The sequence below is a fragment of the Labrus bergylta genome, chromosome 2, assembly GCF_963930695.1.
Source record: "Labrus bergylta chromosome 2, fLabBer1.1, whole genome shotgun sequence".
NCBI lineage: Eukaryota > Metazoa > Chordata > Actinopteri > Labriformes > Labridae > Labrus > Labrus bergylta.
This window is the reverse complement of record NC_089196.1, coordinates 30,207,830-30,227,473: the sequence shown is the minus strand read 5'-3', so window position 1 is coordinate 30,227,473 and position 19,644 is coordinate 30,207,830. Positions and strand designations below refer to the sequence as shown.

Genomic DNA, 19,644 nt, shown 5'->3' with positions numbered 1-19,644 from the left:
TTGTTATTTTGGATATATCTCGTCCTCAACTCCCATTTGTTGTTGCAGCTTAAGAGCCGGGCTGTGACGCAGTCTCAAGATGAAAATGCTACTTTTTATATATGATAATGAGTTTATTTCACTTCATCCATCGAGCACTCTTCTTATTGTTTCTTTAAAGAAGGATTTCTTGTCATAACAGATTCATTGATCTCATTATCTGGAGATCACAAATCTGGATTTCTCCTGATAACAGAATCATTCACTGATGATTTGGAAAACAAAACAATGAGTTCTGCGTTATGTGCCTGTCCCTGTATTTGCCGCCATACGCATTTGAAATGATTATAATTATTCCACAGCTATAGTCATTAAATATTTTACAGTGTTGCTGGCATAGTAGTGACGGTATGATTCACTTCTAGAGTTCAGGTTTTTGGCTTTTTGAGGACAGTCTCTGAGCAAACAATGAGACATGTTGTGTTAGAAATATTCTCTTTTAAAGCTTGTGGCAGTGTAGCTTTGATCGTTTCCAAGGCAACCACACAATAAGGTCCTTAGTGTGTTCGGACATTATGTCGATCCATATTCCAATAGTGTTGCTGACCTGACCTTGAGATGTTTTAAATTGTCTTGTGAAATCAGTCAATACAAAGTTTTATCTCAGTTTGATCGAGGTCATTAGGATTTGGTCCACAACAGGCATTGACGATGAAGCAGGAGGGTCTCATACATCAGACCACACTTTAATACATAATCTCTTTTTGTTTATGTTTTTTATTTTTATTTCAATTTCAATGACACATTTTACAAGTCACCCTGGAGTACCAAAAATGTGTTTTTTTAATTGTACAAATACTTTTTCATACTCAAACTGTGGCCACACCTGCAGAAGTCAGCGGCCCAGTTCGGCCACACCAAAAAAAAAAAAGTCTGGCTCCACTACTGGTTGCTTCTCTTGCAATAACCATACAGTCACTAGCAAGGACGTTTTAGATATTTAATGAAAGATCATATGAATGAGGAGACAGATGATGGTCCTGCGCCTAAGTTAATATTTTAACTTCATGAGTATGAGTAGTTTCTCTTTGCATAGCTATCAAGGCTTTTAGCATGGACTGAATCTGCTTTGTGTTGACGCAGTTTTAAGCAGAAGCTACGCTGACCCACACAAATTAAATATCATCCAGTAAGAGATGGGAATCATAGAGTGTGAAAAGAAGTGAAGAAAAGAGGTTGATAAGATAACTCAAATGTGAGCAATATGGAGTAAACATTTTGAGACTACATGTTGTTAAGACAGATTCTGTATATAAAATGTATTCATTGATTAAACCAGACAAATGAGCTCATATTACACAGAGGAAGTTCTACACCACAAACTGCACTTCTTAGTGTCTGAATAATAAACTAGAACTACAAATATATTTTATCCATGTTTTAGCCTCAACAATGATGGTATGAAATCTAAGGTTAGAAGTTCATTCTTTACATTAGAAGTCTTTCTTTCTTTCTTTCTCACAATTGTCACGCACTAACATGCAGCTTGTCCAGTAAGAGGCAGGTCTATTTTTAATTTTAATATTTAATTCTTTATTTCAATTCTTCAGTAAAATGAATTTGGACTCCATGGTCTTTCTGTTTTGCTGATGCAAAGCAATTGACCTGGAGGGCACTGTGAGTCATTTACAGCTGTTGTTTTTGAAGCTTGAGGAAGTTTTCCTCAGATTTCTTGAGCGCTAGGGCCAATATTTGATTCTCCTCCACAGTCTTTTTATACTCCAAGGTTTCTCCCATCTTGATGCTTTCTCTTTCAAGGGAACTTTTATCAACTATCTGCTGCAACTCAGAGTTCTTTTTCTTTAGCTTTGTGAGTGCGTCTTCGAGTTGTGTCCGTCTTTTCTTGCTCTATAGCTCGTGTGTATTGAGCGCGTCTACCGAGCGCTCCAGCATAGCAATGGTAGACTTCTTCTCCACATATCTATCAGAGAGGGAGCGATACTTCGACTTAAGTCTGTCATAGTTTCTCTCTGCATCCTGGAATTTATTCTTGATATCTGCATTCTCCATCTTCAGTGTCTGCATATTGTACATTAAATGCTCTGAGGACACAGAAGCTTCTCTTAGCTGGGTTGTCTGGAGTTTTAGAGATTCAACCTCAGCTTTCTAAAATCAACTCCTCACAGTGCTTATTTTGAATTTCGATGGAAGACCTTAACCCTTTTACTACTTTAAAAATTAATTTATACTTTTACAACAATGTAAAGGACTTCGAGAAAGTAAACTGGCATGTGATCACATTCAGCATTATATTCCCATTTAAAAAAAAAAATATTATGCTTGATCAAAGAGCTTTTATAATATTAAACATACACTATAACAATATTCATACAAACCAAATGAGCAACTCCTGTCATTTCAGTAAAATAAAGTTTTTTATTCCGCAGCTTTAATTGAGATAAAAAGAGCGAAACAGCGCCTCTCTGTGTTGTAACGGCTGTTCCATATAGTCAAACCCGAGTGGTTGAACACGGTATTGCAGCTTGATCGACGTACATCAGAAGACAGACAGTTCCGAAAATGTAAAATGACTCTGAAAAAGACAAGCTTTGTTGACTACTGAGCATTTTATCCTTGTAAAAAAAAAATACATAAGAGGAAGTTAATGTTTTAGTGAAAGCTCCAAAGTTGTGTCTCTCAATGTTGCCATGGTAACTGCTTGCTTGTTAAAGCTAGCTGCTTTAAGTGAGAGAAAATTATGATTTTGTTTTATCTGTAAACGGACACTAACATCATCATGAAAGCACATTCGTTTGGGACATTTTGGATTTGGACCATTACATCTTCAAAGGGACTTCTTTATAGCCATGAAGGAAAGGAAAATGGACTTCAACTTCGAATAAAGTAAGTCACTTCGTCACACACTTGGCTGTGTGTGTGTGTGTGTGTGTGTGTGTGTGTGTGTGTGTGTGTGGGTATTTAAGTCTCTATCTTTCTTGAGGTTAAACTCTGAATTAAATGATGATGAGCTGAAGTGTCACAGTTGCAGCTGAAACAAATGTGGGATATTTGTATTTGTTGGCTTTGTATTAAACTGCTGACTGCTTGTGGCTCTTGTTTTGAATCTTTGCTGAATGATGAGTTCTCATGAAGCTGTCTTATGGACTGCATTATACAATGAAGTTTATGTTGCTTTTTCCCAACCCATCAACTAGCCTATTTAATTTTCGTTTATTCGTCATACCTTTTTGTGTATCCTTTACTTAACCAGTAGAAAACTGAAAATGAATAGTCTATATATACCCAGTATATGACGTATGGTAGTACATTAAAATACATGACATGAACAATTCAAACTGCAAACTTTTGATGAAATCGAACATACTCAAAAATCTTAGGCAGAACATCTACACTCAGATGCATCATCCTCCAAGTCATTTAACATCATCCAATGAGTCCCGCTCTTTAAGCTCTTTTTGTGATTTGTTTGGAATAAAGGGAGTGGAGAACTTGATAACCTTTACCGTAAAATCAAATGAAGTAGCAAATTCAACTTCAAGGTGCTTTTGGTTGTTGCATCTTGTGGTGTCAGCCAGGGAAGGAGAATATGGCAGCAATGTGAAGATGTTCAGGGACTGATGGCTTGGGGGATCGAGTCTAGAGTAAGTCTGCCGGACCTGTCGTACATGCTCTGGAGCTTTTCGCCCAGATGGCGGGAGTGCAGAGAGGTTATGGGAGGGGTGGGAAGGGTCCATCATTATGTTGGAGGCTTTTCTGATGCACTGGTCTGGTCTTATATTTTGTCCATGGAGGGCAGAGAAACAGATATGATGTTTTCTGTTTCTGCAAAGCTTCCTTAAAGTCTTTAAATGTGATTTTTCACACTTAAATATAATAGAAATCAAGTATATCCTCTGAAAATAACTCTGTGAGTCATGACTGTCTACAATGGGTGTAACACCCGAGTCCCACTGTCTGTGATGTTTTCAGAGTTTTCAGAGTCCTATCTTCAGTTTGTTTACATCGCCGGGACGGCAGCTGACTCCTCCCCCTCGTGTATAAAAGTTGTTTAATTGAGGGACTAGAGAAAAGAAGAATAACATACTGTACTCACTGCTTAACTGTGTTTCTAGATCACGCTCATTTCAGGTAAATTTACATGCAGTGTGAAGATACCAGCATAATAAAGATCGCTAGCATTAGCATGCTAACACAACAATGCAGCGCGAGTTGTTTTGGTTTCATGCTGGTGCTCAAGGGCGACATCTGCTGGATCAAAAGATCCCATATAAAGCCTTTAAAAAGGAGAGAACTTACCACACAGTACGGTTTATTAGTCGTACTAATATTTCAGTCCTTCTGGACTTTCCTGAAAAGTGTTTGTGTTGCTGAGCAGGTTTTGAAGTGTACATGATTCTCTTCTCAAGTTTGAAGTGAATTGAGTTTGTAAAAAACGAGACATTGTTCTGCTTTTTACTTTCTCCATAACCTGTCTCTCCAGTAAATCAAGCCCTCTATAAGAACAGCATGCGCTGCAAAAAACAATGTGTGGTAATTCTGTAACCCGTTCACTGTGTAGAGTGTTTGTTCAGCTCTTTATGACTATTTAAATGTACAATAGCCTTTGAGTTTGATTTAATGTCCAAGAAAAGAGAGTAAACCAGAAGTACTGGCGTCCTTTGCTTTTGTGTTCTTGTGTTTGTAACCACAGCGACAAACGCACACTCCAGGCCTTTTCCATGTGTGTGTGTGTGGGAGTGTCGGTGCATGTGTTTGTTGTTGTGACATATTGAAGCTATCCCTAAGCTCTGCTCGCTCCAGTGCAGCGCAGGCCTCGGGGCCACTCATCTATCTTCCCGGTCTTCACTGTTGGGCACAGCTACGGTGATCCTGATTGGCAGTCATTAAACCCCGGTGGGAGGGGGGGACACGCCTCATTGGTTCTGAGCAGATTTTAGGGCGGGTAGGAATGAAAGGATAAAGAAGAGCGTGTGCACTGGTGTGGCCTTTTATTGATGAGCGTACGGTTTACTCCAGCTACTGTCACTTTGGTTTGATTCATGGACTTGAAAAGATGGATGTTTACAGCAGTGACGCAGGAACACATGTTCTCACAAACACATGCACAGTCACAGATTGAATTCAATTCCTGAGTAGGGCTCTGCACCTCATTGACTGTACATGACTACGGACAACATGTCTCTGTCACCTTCAGTTATGCTGCTGACATACTGCACTGGTGACCTCATTCGGTGCCGAGACATGTGCAGACAACAGTATTTGTCGCCTCCCATAAGTCAGGCAAAACACCAAAGAGGGCACGTGCGTTAGAGACTTTATCTTCAGCTTGTTGACCGAACACAGCACTCTGTACCAGAGTTTGTTTGTGTAAGTTTGCAGCTACAGCGGGCCGGTAAATTACTAATATTGAGTCAAAGGCAGCCCCCAGCTGATACCTAGAAATATAAATACAGACATGGTGAAATGAAACAGAGGTAAGTCGAAGCAGCGTTTGACATAAATATAAACACAAATATCAACACTTTTATCACAAATTATTGGGTAACAGTCAGCGAAAACATAAAACAGAAGCTTCAATTAATTTCCTATTTGTACAACGGATCAATCCGCAGATCATGTGCAGCATGAAACCCAATCCAAATGGATAAGGGATCAGCTGGTATCCATTTTACCACAAATTTTGATGCAATCACTATAAGGTCAAGTGAGCTGCAGCTACCTTCAGATTGACTTGGTCCGATTTAGTGGTAAAAAAAAAAAAAAATGCTTTTGAGATTCATTTTGTATTCAGGTTGAATGTTGCAAACACAGTTATTTTGTAAAACATTTAGAGCAGCAGATAGACATAAAATGAGTCATAATAGCTGGTATACAGTCTTTTATATTTATTTATGGGTTTTCATTTTTCTCTCTCAGAGTTGAAGTATGATAATGCACATTGCATGTTTTCTCATATTGTGCAGGACTACTTCTGAGTTAACAGTGTGTGATGTTTGGTCACAAGGTTTTGAATTTCTGTATGTTCCTGTGCATGTGTGGACTGCGGGACTGTGTGTGTGTGTGTGTGTGTGTGTGTGTGTGTGTGTGTGTGGGGGAGGGGGGTCTGGGCATGCCTCTCTTCATGCCTTTTTAAGCAGTAAGGCACTTTAAATGGAAATGTACTTGACATTTAGGAGGAGATGTAATCAGTGCCCATTAGAAAGCAGCTGATTTCCTCCTCAGCGCTTCCTCCCTGCCCTCCTCTCTCTCTCCCTCTCTCTCTCTCTCTCTCTCTCTCCCTCTCCCTCTCCCTGCTCCTATCATCTCTCCATCCTACAACACTATATCATTTCTTTTTCACACTTTTGATTTATTTCTATTTCTTCCACATCGTGCTGCCTGGCCTCTCTCTCTCTCTCTCTCTCTCTCTCTTTCAATCTAATTTACCTGTGCTCCTGCTTCCTCCCCCGTCCTTCTCCCCCCCCCCCCCCCCCCTGTCTTTTCTCATCAGGCCATTGTGGTTCAAGAATAGATGTCTGATTTCATTTCCACATTCTGCTGCGTTCATCTCGCTGTCATTATCGGGGCTCATTCTCAGACAGATAGCAGGAGCGGTGTATCGGGGCAAATCATGCAAAGTAGTGAATCACTGCAGAGACATTGTGTGTTTGTGAAGTTGGGATGTGCAGCACGACAAGTTACAAACAACATTTTCATGATTATAATAACTGCTGCGCCCTCTCGTCGTTATGAATCAGGGCATAATTGTAAAATTAAAAATATGAGAGGTTGCAGATTATAATAGGAATACATATTCCTGGACTATGGGGGTCATTTTTTAAAATTGTTTTGTGGAGCTCAGGGATTCATCTGCCCAATTAAGTGTGAAGTAGAGCTTTTAAAGGAGCGGTTTAATATGTTTCAGGTTATTATGCCTCATCGTCTAAATGCAGAGTCTCCTTTAGGTCAACCTATTTACTCTGAAACTTTGATATAAGTTTGCCCACATGTGTGTTGGTCTGCACTTACAGATTGTTTTCATGATTAATCTTGCATTAAAATAAAGGATGTGCTCCATAAGTCTACAATTAAAAACGATTACTTGCAGTTTCCACGGGATTCCCTCGGCGCCACACACTCTGGAGATGATCGCGCCCTCTAAAAGTCAAGGCTTGTGTTTCCACTGCACGCGTCATGGTCGGTCTCCAGCACCTGCCACTCCCATCTGCTTTATTTATTTGTTTTTATTTAATTTTTTATTTCACAGGGACATTGCGTATTAATACACATTTTGGTAAATATGCCAGAGTTAACCAAAAGGCTCATTTTCATCTGTTGTCCCTGGCCAGATTTTATAAAAGGCTTCCTTAAAAAAAACAAATTCAAACATCGATAAAAGCTACAAAAATAGAAACATCATGACAGTGATTAAGCAGACAGGTGAGCAGCCACAGGAGAAAATACATAAACCATGCAGGATACACATAAAGCAGCATTTGGTTAATATAAAAAATGGATATCATGCAGGACAGACATTGAGCAGACATAACAATGTACCAAAAAAAACAAGTATTAGTAAAAGCATGTATCCAATAACCTTCTAAAGTAAGTGTAACGTCCGTTCTAAATACGCACTGGGACTATGTGTGATGGAACCCGCTGCACGCATGGGTCAAGCTGAACAGAGCACATCGACCCGGACAGGAAGTCAGACAAGGGAACGTAGCGCACAAGGTCAATTTCAAAATAAAACACGATATAAAAACTCCTGATCGTATATCATATGTATTAACATTATGTCAAAATAGGCACCAGATGAGCAGCAAGTCAACCTGCTGTTTGCACATCGTTCCCTTTATTCCCATGTGATCTTAGTTCTCCAGTGAACCCGTGAGTCCAGCTGCTCATGGCTGTTCTCGAGCTTCAGAATTGGACCCAGTGGGGTAAGAATGCACGCCATCGCAAAGGTGACTTACACTTCAGTGACTGTTTTTGAGTCATTTGTTTTGTAAATTGTAATGAGCTGCAACAAGGCACACAGAACATTGTATTAGGAAGTGTTTAGCTGTGTCTAATTTTGACAGTTTTCTGGAATTTACATTTCTGTTTGAGCAACAGCAGAATGATTCACTATCTCTTAATCAAAACCATCAATTCATTCTTGCAGTTGTTCTCTTGTTTGGTTATTTAGTATGAAATATTCACCAAGTTCAGAAAATCATTTGAAACAAATATAAATCATGGTATTTAATGATGTGTGTTATTATTTGGCATAATATATGTTTTTTAAGCGATCATCTTTGTCTATTTTTCAGCTGGGTTTAATGTTCCCCTCTGACAAAACAACTGGCCCCAGTTTGGCCCCCTCAGTAAAAGTGGTCTAGAACCGCCACTGGATCTTTGTGGTCTGTTTGTCTTGGTCGTCTCATCACCTCTCTTGCTCTGTCTGTTTTTTTTCTTTCATCAGGAGACTGTTGTTTTAAGAATAGAGGTCTGATTTCATTATCACACACTGTGTTCATCTCACTTATTATCAAAGCATCTTGTCGAACAGATTGTACCAGGATCGTGTTGCGACAACAAAAACAACAGCATGCTGCTGATTAGCATGTAGACTGATTAGTGTTTGCTGCAAAGGCTCTGAAAAACCTTTCACCCGACTCTCCCCTCTGAATCTAAACCAACTTCTGTGCTCTCCCCCACTGGAGCAAAAACGGCCGTAAATGTTAGAAAAAAAAAGCTCGTAAAAAAGTCAACATCTAATATTTACCAAGACTTTGTGTGTGTGTGTGAATTTTGAAGTTTAGCTCATCTGGGTTCAACCTCCACTTTCATCCCCCATTCTTCCAGACACTTTCAAGTTATGTAGGTGACAGATCGGAAGTCTTTGGAGTGAAAACGAGTTCAGCATGGTTCATACTCGCTGCGTCGAAACAATAAACAACACTCGTCCTATTTGCAGATGGGTGCTCAGAAGAGTGTGTGAATAATAGAAATGAGGAAGAACAGATGGAAAACAAATGGTATTAATTAATGAAAAAACAGCAGAGAGGTGAGGTTGTGTCAGCGCAGCGAGGACGCCTCTGTGTGGAAACATGGTTTGATTTCAGGGTGAGAGAGTTTTATGGAGAGAATACAGAATATGAGGAATCAGAGAGGGCAGAGGCACAAGAGGAAAGGACAATGAAAAATATCAAATATCTGCAAAGCCAGGTCAGACCACAACAGAAGGTGAAGAGGAGGAAAAGCCTGTTTTTGAAGCTGTAATAATGAAACTAAGTCAGTGGATAACAGGGCTTTTCTGCAAAACATCTATATTTATTATTTCTCATGTGGATTTGATTGGAAAGTGTGATCTGATTTCCCATTCTATGTCCATCCATTGGAGAAATAGTGTCCAGAAGTCGCTCTAATGTCATCTTCTGGAGCTCGGGGCAGATTGTCGGATAATAACGTTTCCCTGGAAACACAGAGAGAGGCATGTACTCGGAGAGAAATATGAAGTTAATCCATTTCTCCGTCCCTCCATGTGGAGTTGATGGACAGAGATGGCACGATGAGCTCTAAGGCAGCGAGTGCACTGAAGGTCAAGAGGATGTCATTATTTCATACCAAAGTAATACACAAGGTGTGATTTCCTCTTCCTCTCTGATTATTTAATTTCAGCTGTCAGCAATCAGAGTTACACTTGTATATGAACCGTGGGTGGAAGTGTTTTGTGCTTGTGCAATCACGTGTGAGGATGATTTCAGGATTAGGAGTGAATAAACTCTGTCTCTGTGACCGACTGTCATTATAAAGCCACAAGTGTGCGGATATGAGCCGTTACATAATTGACATCAGTGTCGCTACAGTGCATCTTCAAAACCCTGATCTTTGTTTTTTCATTCAGTTTGTGAAACTGCTGTGATTTTTTTGACTGCTCTTGTGAAGGAGATGAGAGGAATACTGATCACGTTTAGCCTTTTATGATGGAAAAATAAATGAATGAGGAAAAACGTATATAAAATTGCAAAAAACTATGAAAAACTTTTAGGACGATTTGTGATCCAAAGATCTATTTATACATTTTTCTTAAAGACAAAAAAAACCCCTAGGTGGACACGGGGCCATGGTTAGTAGTTGAACAGACTTAACACTTGAACTGAAGTTTCCTCTGTAAATCAGGTTCAAAAGGTCTAAATGATGCTAAACTGAAGCCAGGCAGATCATGTTCACTTTGTGAATGTTTTCTCTCATGTAATTAGAAACATGTTTTTCCTGCAGAGACATTGAGAAAGAATCAAGAAAAAAAAAACATGACATCCAAAAAAAGGAAAGGCAAAAATCAAATCCAAGTTTTGCATAAAATAGTTATTACTAACTATTACTCTTATCTAAATTAACATTAAAGCAAAGTTTTTTTGGGGGGGAGAAACACAAATATTTGTTGAAGACGAAACGGCTCCAATATTGATTTCATGTGAAGATTTCAACTTTTATTACAACTGTGGTCATCACCTGGCCGGCCACATTTATTCCACTAACAAGACAAGGTATTGACTGAGTATTGGCAGCTCGTAGATCATCACTACGACCATCGGGAGCAGGTGCTGTGTGTGTTTGGGTGTGTGTGTGTGTGTGTGTGTGTGTTGGAGTGGATGTGTGATGTTGTGTTTCTTCCTGTGTAGTGTGCATGAACTCACATTGTGGTGTTTTCTAGTGGAGATAAAACAATCAATCAATCAATCACATTTATTTATAAAACAAAATGAGACGAGAGCGCAATACAGAATAAAAAGCTGATGTGAATAGATGTATATACAGAGTCCACGTGATGTTCTCTCAGTCAAATAAACACAAACGATAACTTTTAAGTCTGGCCTCCATTAAACAAGTTATCGACAGTAACTTGTAGCATCTGCATTGCATGTAGTGTTATGTAGATAAGTCAGACAACTCACAAGCATTCATTTGAACTATTTACTGCAGCAGCAGAATATACATTTATATTTGTGCTTGGCGTCTCGGCTCCATCCTCATCACTCCTTGCAGTTTTTTTTTTTTTCATGCAGAAATTGGAGGAATGACGAGATTATATCTTTACCGTTAAAACTTTCAATAAAAGCCCATCCCCATGTAAGGCCCAGTCTCTTTTTACTAGACTGGTGTTGCCTCAGGATATGACAAATAAAGGCAGGTATATATTAGAGGCCCCCATGCATTTACTGTTGAAATGAAATGCGGATCAAAAATAAGGAAAAACATCTGTTAAAGGAAGACAGAATAATGCTTCTAGAAATCACAACATATGAGCACGGCCTCTCAGGGTGGTTTCACATTAGGGACCCGGGCCCTGATCCGAGTATACGCTTGATCCCAAAGTCCAGATCATTTGATTAGTGTGAACACAAACATATCGTACTCGGGTCTGCTTAAAGGCTTTCTATGTGATTTTTCACACTTAAATATAATATAAATCAAGTATATCCTCTGAAAATAACTCTGTGAGTCATGACTGTCTACAATGGGTGTAACACCCGAGTCCCACTGTCTGTGATGTTTTCAGAGTTTTCAGAGTCCTATCTTCACTTTGTTTACATCGCCGGGACGGCCGGCTGACTCCTCCCCTCGTGTATAAAAGTTGTTTAATTGAGGGACTAGAGAAAAGAAGAATAACATACTGTACTCACTGCTTAACTGTGTTTCTAGATCACGCTCATTTCAGGTAAATTTACATGCAGTGTGAAGATACCAGCATAATAAAGATCGCTAGCATTAGCATGCTAACACAACAATGCAGCGCGAGTTGTTTTGGTTTCATGCTGGTGCTCAAGGGCGACATCGGCTGGATCAAAAAATCACATATAAAGCCTTTAAAGAAGTGGTCACTGGCACGATTCGCTTCGTCGACCACCCATCTGTGCTCAAGTGGACTGCTTTGACACAATTCTAAACATCTCCTGTCTCTTTAAAAAATGTATCCGTCCAATTCATCCTCTTAGCTGCTAGGTAGATGTGGAAGTAGGCAGAGAGTTATTGGCATCTCAGAAACATCCACAGTTAGCAGGATGGTTACTTCTTCTTCTTCCTACTTTTTGGTGGATTTGCAAACCAACTATGTGCACACTGCCACCTGCTGTATCGGAATGTGAACATACCCAAGGGCACTGGGTTCCGGGAAGATGTTACTAATGTGAACGCAGAGCAGCGGGAAAGAGAAGCTAATGTCCTAGGCTGAAGTTAAGTTAAGCCTGGGTTACTAATTGAAGTTGTACGGTATGTAATGCTGCTGTAAAAGCTGCAGCTGTAAACCAGGACTCGTGTACAGCACATGTCTGTAACTGGCTCGTGAAACCACCATTTGGCTCGTTCTCGGATCCAATTTGCCGATACCCCAACTGCTCTCATTAGTCATGTTGCCGGGCAGCACACACTCTTCCAGCCTCTTGTCAGACTTTCAGCTGATTTTCATTCATTCCAAGAAGCAAAACTTGGATGAGTGGAGGCTTAGAGTCACAGACGCTTTGCCCTGCTCCAACTCTGCCTCAGACAGGCAGTAGAGCATTTCACTATGAACATGAGGCTGGTAAGAGCTGCTGTTTAACTTTCTAACAAAACTCAGTTGTCACATGGAGTCCTTAACAACATGTTAGTGTGTCTCTGCACCTCTTTTTTTACCATTTCTTTTTAGTGACATTTAAAACGGACTCTTATAGTAAAGTGCTATAAATCATTGTTTCTTCACATAGTGCCAAAATAGTTTTCTTTGTTTACATTTCTCTGTGTTTCTCTCGAGAGATCTTGCAGCTACTGATTGATCATACCTGTGCTCACCTTTCAATCAGGGGCAGAAGAAGAGCAGAAGAGAGGAGTCATTCGGCTGTGCGTGCAAAATCCTGCAGTTCATCGAGTGTCCACTTGATGCTGGCTCCAGGAACATAGGACATCACATACACACCCATTCAAAAAAGCCTGTTTTTACAGCATGAATTAACATGTTTACAGCCTGGTAGAAAAAAAAACAAATAGGTCTGATTAGTTATTTGCGCTCGTGCTTACTTCCCTTTTTTGTAAGGAGGGATCTTTCCTAAACTTTAGTGTTGTTGAGTTGAACATCTCCTTCATTTCTTGATAAATTCCTCAACTCTTTTTATACTTACCTCTATTTTTTCCCTCGAGACTTTCCTTTTTTTTTGCTTCCCTCATCCATGATCTAATTTCGGGTAAACATAACAATCATCCACATCCTCATGGGGCATTTCTTTTTTAAAGAAAGAAGCAAGCACAAAGTAAGTCCTTCTATCGTTCTGTTTTAGGGCTGTCAATTAGAACTTAGCAATTAGAACAGATAGCATTTCTGAAGCTTCTCTCATGGGGATTTTTTTTAAAGTTATTTATACAAATAAAATATTTATACAAACAGACTACACCAAACTCTAATAGTTAATTATGCTTAAATAAATATAAATGGTATCCCTTCATATTGAAGTGAATGTTTGAGTTTTGTAAGAGAAAATGAGAAAGCGACAGTCCTAATTTGTTTACTAAAATCCTTCCAGCACTTTGGAGTTGGAAATCTTTTATCTTGAAGCAGCAGCAGCAGCAGGAAGAGTCTGGTTTGCATTTACAGTTTAACAACAAAGCAGTTAATTATAGCCAGACCAAACAATGATGCTGCAGTCTGAAGCTGAACACAACAAGATTTTGCTGGGTCAAACATTTCATGGGTCAACAGAACACAAGTACACTGTAAAAGAAAAAAGCTAGATATAACTTAAAAAAGTTGGTGCCTTAAAATTTTAAGTTAAGTTAACTGAACTTAAAAAGATAAGTTGAGATAAATTTGTGATTATTCCAAAGAAATAAAATTTTCTAGTAAAATAAACTTGACATCAAGTCAGTTGTACTTAAATCTTTAAGTTAAGAAAACGTTTGATCACAATTCACTTCCTGTGAAATTATCTAGTTGCGGCAAAATGGTCTTTCAATTTCTTTTGACTTGAAATCAAAAATTAAAAATACTTTATCAAAAGTTTAATCCACCTAAAATATTGAGTTAAATGAAGTAAATTTAAAATGAAGATATATATTTCTGTTTTAGTCAACTAAAATCAGTTTAGTTTATACATTTCTAGTGATTCTCTTTGCTTTTGTAGTCTCGTAAGGAAGAGGAGAGGTGAGGACATGCTGCCTTTAACATGTTTCTTAGTATGATTTAATTATGACTTAAGTTGCCTTATTTACACTGAACTTTTGTCGTTTTGTTAATTTAACACGTGTTGGTTTAATCACTGCTGAGTTGCCGTTCTACCACCTTCTGAGACACTTGTGCTAACTACTTTTCAAACATTGAGACTGACATTTCATTCCATGTGTCTAGCTCCGTGAAATGGCGATGTGGAGCGACGTCGAGCTTCTCACCAACGAGGACACAAACAGTCTGTCTCTGCGTTGTGTCGAGGGAGGAGAATGGGAGCGGCCTGTACCAGGTGGACACACTGGTCAAGATCTCCACTGCCACTCAGGTAATGCATGTCAGTATTTACATGACTCTTAGTGAGACTTTATGGGACATCTTTTCCACCTGAGTTTCAAAAAAATACTACTGTAGTACAATACACTGTTACACCCAAATGTTTTATTTCCTTTTTTTCACTTCTACATACTCTATTAATCGCCGTGTAATTGAAAGACATGCTTCTCACACAGATTGGACTGAATTACACACATGCTCAAACAGGATCTATGGACATACATTAATGGAGAGATGTTGGCCTGATACACAAGAGAGCGTGCCAGAGCTGTTGAGAGGGTTGATGCCTTGCTCAGAAGCACCTTGACAGTACTAAGGAAGTGACATGGCACCTCTCCAAATTCCAAGCTTTGGTTTGAAGGGACTCAGACTTTGTCTTACAATAAAGAGCAATCGATCATCGATTTGTAATTGTGGAAATGCTGTTTATTTTTCCAGGTACAGGCAGATCCCAGTCTCTCCTCCTCCAGTGGTTCAAACTGTAGTATTGTTCTTGCTGATAAGACGGGTATCCTGTTTTGATCAGAGCTATCAAACCATCCTGCTGCTTCTTCACTTTGGTCATCTCAATAAGTTCCTCTCGTCTCTGCCACACTGTTTACTATCGGTCCGGGGAAGAAGGTTGAGTAGATCATCAGACCAGTCTTCTCACTGGCTGTTTCCCACAATCCAAAGGGCCAAGTCAAAGTTTGAAAAGACGGACTGCAACGACTATATTCCAGAGAAAATAAATACACAAAGCAGACAATTTAACCAGATATCGCAATCTCTCCTCCTCTGTATACCTATTGAAAAAAATATTTTTATTGAAATTATTTTAACTGATTCTATTAACGATGAGTCACATACTTTGCATTTCAGAAACTGATGGGGACGCTTTTGATGTTTGCCTGGACGGACAGTGTCTGCGAAAGAAATGGTAACCTTCATTTGATCTACTATGTCCCTGTGTCATTAGTTGTTTACCAGCACATGTTTATTTAGCAGTCAACAATACAAACAGCTTACACACTTGGATTGATTTATTATAACCACTATATAAGTTCCCACGTTATCTCATTGTGTTAGGTCTGTTTTTTTAGTTCATACCTTAGTTTTCATCTTGTTGATTTAAAGTTATATTAAGTTGACCTCTTTTATAGGCCTAGATCTTATAATTTGGTTTGTAAACTCGTTTTTCAATTTCTTTGGTAAAATAAAGTCACCTTTTCTTTAAAATTAATCCTGTCTCTTGTGCCTTACTGCTTGGTCCCTAACAAGTGGTGGGATCATTCAGTGAAAGACGCAGGATTTTTTTTTTTCTCTTCAACTTTTGGATTCTTTTTTGTTTTCTAACCTGTTCCCCCTGAAAAGAGGACAAATGCATCATGGCGGGATAAGTGGAAGGAACAAAGGAGGGCCTGCCTGCCCAGTGAATACCCAGGAAAGGCAAGCCAGCGATGAAGAGGAAGACAATGGCGCCTTTTGGGTGATCCAAGCATCCAAGAAGTAAGTGAAATGACCAGCCAGCTAGCAGGCCAACAAAACCCTCTAGCAAAAAGCTAATTTGTTATCTATGTGGACTTGGAAGGCCATACTAAACCCATGTGCCCGAAAAACTCTGATAAGATGACACAAATGGGCCACTTCCTCACATTGAAAATTAGCTTAAAAATGACTTTTCTATTAAAAAGCAAAACATTGAAGTTAATGGAACCACTCTTAGGGCCTTGCTCGATTCTAGGAGTGATTAGACACTGGTACTCAGGAAGTTGGTACCACCCGGCATTGTCAGCAGCAGTGACACCATCCCTATCTGTTGTGTTCACGGAGATGAAAAGCCATATCCAACAGCTGACATGTATGGTAGAAGGTCAAACTTACCTTTTGAACATTGGGCTTGCTGATAATCTGCATTTTGATGATGTTCTAGAAAGAGACCTACCAGTTCTTTTTGATTTGTTGGAGCCAGAACAAAGCAGAAAGTGTAGCGCTGTGGTAACCAGAATGCAGGCCATGCAATCCAATGAGCCCTCTGCAATTCTCAGGGCCCTGCCCTTTTTCAATGAGGAGTTGGAGACCACACCTGGGAAGTCTCGGAAAACCGCAGACAGAGAAGGAGAAATTCCAAAAGATAGTGGTGACAACATCAACCAGCACTGAGCCACTAGGGTTTCAAGTTCCAGGTAATATAGGTTTTATGCAGAAAACTGATCCATCTTTAGTCTCTCTTTTCTAGAAGGAGAAGGAGCCGGAGGCTGAGCTGGACATCATAAATGAGTATATCCTGCAAAACGGCATCCTCTATAGTCAACAAGAGTCTATAGTCAATAAATGAGTATATCCAGCAAAATGGCATCCTCTATAGTCAAGAGTCAGCATTGCAGCTAGAAACACCATACTTGCCTTGAGGCACTCAGTTCCCTGGGCTGGCCACCTGGGCAAACAAAAAAACCACAGCTCGAATGAAAAACCATTTCCACTGGCCTGGCCTGCGCAGAGATGTTGCTCAGTTTTATGAAAGTTGCCCTCAGTGCCAAATAACATCTGCTAAAACAACCCCCAGAGCTCCACTTCAACCACTACCCATTATTTGCACCCCATTTTAGCGCCTTTGGATGGACATTGTTGGTCCTGTAGAGAGAAGCAAAGCAGGAAACCATTATATGCTGGGTATAACAGACTATGCTATCAAGTATCCAGAAGTCTTTCCACTAAAATCCATAAAGGAAAAAACAGTTGCTCTCTGTTTGGTACAATTCTTCTTCTGGACATTAAGTTAGGGGCCGTTTGCACTGTTGAGAGAGATCTGGGAGGGTGGGATCTTTTAACGTTGTATCCTATGTCATCCAGATGAGAGAGCGGCTGGAGAAAATGGGTGAGCTGGCCCAATCGCACATGGCGGACGCCCTGCAGCAACAGAAGTCCTGGTACAACAAGTCAGCCAGGCAGAGATCCTTCCACCCAGGACAGAAAGTGTTGGTGCTCCTACCTAGTGATGACTACAAACTGTTGGCTAAATGGCAAAACTGTTCCAAATCCTAAAGAAACTTGGGCGAACTACATACCAGGTATCAGCACCAGGGCACTCACGCTCCAGTAGGGTCCTACACATAAATCTCAAAAGAGTGGGTGCAGTGACCTGAAAGAGAAACAGATGTGATGCTCCTAAGAAGTGTGCTGGATGAAGAAATGGATGAACAATACTTACCTCTCTAGTGACCTGGTAGACCATGATCTTAGTAACCTCTCAGACGGCCAAAGGCTTCAGGTGAGATCTATTTGTAATTCAGAAGTTTTCCAGGAGAAATATTGTTGAACATGACATTGTTGTTAGAGAAGGTGCTTCTGTGAGAATATTAAGTTACAGGATCTCTGAGGGCCTGTCGGCCTCACTGAGGAGGGAGGTTGACCTGATGGTGTCCCTGGGGATCATCGAGTGGTGTAACCCAGTTGTGCTCGTACCAAAGAAGGATGGAAGCATAAGGATCTGCTTTGATTTCAGGTACCTGAAACACATTTCTTAATCTGATTCCTATCCAACACCAAGAATTGATGAACTGCTTGAAAGGCTAGGAAAGCCTTCAGGACACCATGGGGCCCTTTCCAGTTTACAGTAATGCCATTTGTGTTGCACGGCGCTCCAGCAACTTTCCGGAGACTCATGGAGCAGGTACTTTGTGATTTCTCTGGTTTTGCTGTAGCCTATATGAATGACATTATCATTTACAGTAACACGTGGAAGGAACACCTGCAAGCTGTCTTTGATCGCTTTCATTCTGCCTGGCTGGCTGTCAACCCATCGATGTGCGTCTTTGCTGCTGCAGAGACGGAGTACCTGGGCCACGTCATCGGCAATGGGGTTGTACGCCCTCAGGTCAACAAAACCCAGGACATAGAGTCCTGTCCTCTGCCACAAACAAGGAAGCAGCTCCGATCCTTTTTGGACTATCCGGCTTCTATCACCACTTCATACCCCATTTCTCCAACAGAGCAGCTCTACTCACAGACGTGACTAGATCCCGGAGTCCCAATCTGATCCAGTGGACAGAGGAGGCAGTGGCAGCTTTCAGTGATATCCAGCAATCACAAAGTAAGCAACCTGTTCTGTACAGCCCAAACTTTGAACATTTTCTTCTGCAAACTGATTTCTCGACAGGGGTTTGGGAACTGTGTTACTCCAGGGACCTCAGAATGATCGTCATCCAGTCGCCTACATCAGCTGGAAACTGTTATTCGGTATTTGGCGGTGGAGAAGGAGGCACTAGCTATCAAGTGGGCCATTGATTCCTTCCGATACTAACTTCTTGGTCGAGAGTTCACCTTGGAGACAGATCACAAGGCCTGTTTGGTTTGTACACTTGGTTTTCTATTTTTTAAGAGAAAATGTACCACTATCTCCTCACAGAAATACGAGGGTTCTGAAGGTAAATTTTTTATATGATTCTGAGAAGACTCTGCACGGCTCCTTTTTTATTTTTTGTTGGTACAATGTAACATGGGGGAATTAAGAATCATATCTGTCTGTGTTTCAGGATTATTCTCTGAATCGTTGCTCTGCATGGTTTTGTCAGTGTGACGTAATGGTATTGTGTTTTTATCAACAGGGATATACAATGCGTTTCTACTCGTAAAGGACAGGTTTTCTCCTTGGCCCCCGGTCTCAGGGGTGTGCAAGAAACAGGGCGGCTGCGGGAGAAATCTTGCGCTAGAGTTCAAATAAAACAGTGATAAAGTCATAAGTTCAGACACTTTGTAAAGGCCATTCCTCTACTGTTTATATGCTTTAGAGGACTCTCCCTTTGAAGTCAATATATTTCACATGTGATCATTTGCATCATCATTATTATCAGCACCATCTTCATCACTACCAGCAACAACAAATTTGCAGTATCATTATAATGCCAGTGGGGTGTGCCACAAACCCTCCCTTAAAATAAACTTAATTCAGAGCCTCTCAGAGAGCTGGGGCTCTAATTTACTTTGCACGCACATGAAGTAGTAGAGGACCCACGCTTCACATACTTTTTTTAAAAGTGCTCAAGCCTTGTGACAATGTTCAATATCATGTGCAGATGAGCACAAATAACAGTTGCGCCTTCTGTTGCACTAACAACACATGTATGGATCACCTGTCTGTGAGCAAGGTGGGTTCGACAGAGCTCGCCATT

The 19,644-nt window shown here is 40.3% G+C and overlaps 1 long non-coding RNA gene across 1 annotated transcript; it reads left to right on the top strand.

The window, feature by feature from the left end:
* The first annotated feature begins 12,224 nt into the window (after window positions 1-12,224).
* Window positions 12,225-17,767, top strand: LOC136181319 (uncharacterized). Its single transcript, XR_010667670.1, has 4 exons — window positions 12,225-14,486; window positions 15,356-15,413; window positions 15,848-15,982; window positions 17,327-17,767. It is a non-coding gene; the product is annotated as an uncharacterized lncRNA (long non-coding RNA).
* The last annotated feature ends 1,877 nt before the right edge of the window (window positions 17,768-19,644 follow it).